We start from the raw sequence: 327 nt of genomic DNA on the forward strand, positions 1-327 counted from the left end.
GTGGGCAGCCCAGGAGATGATAGAAGAATCTCGGCTGTGTAAAAACCAAGAGATGGTCACGTCACCCTTGAGTAGCCTCACACCCAACAGAACCCAAATCCCCGATTCTGTGAACTCTAACCTTGGAATGCATCCAGTACTTGGCATTTCTCACCCCACCCCCTTATCAACACTCAGTAGCATCCTCCTCCTTGTATATAAGAAGTGCTCTTACACTTGGCTTCAAATTGTGGCTATGGAGTCCCAGGTAAAGCGCAGTGTCGGGTGTGAGACTACAGAGCCAACAAAGTGTGAACAGAAACTATTCAGGCTGGGAAAAGTTTTAGG

The sequence above is a fragment of the Chionomys nivalis genome, chromosome 13 (assembly GCF_950005125.1).
Source record: "Chionomys nivalis chromosome 13, mChiNiv1.1, whole genome shotgun sequence".
Lineage (NCBI taxonomy): Eukaryota > Metazoa > Chordata > Mammalia > Rodentia > Cricetidae > Chionomys > Chionomys nivalis.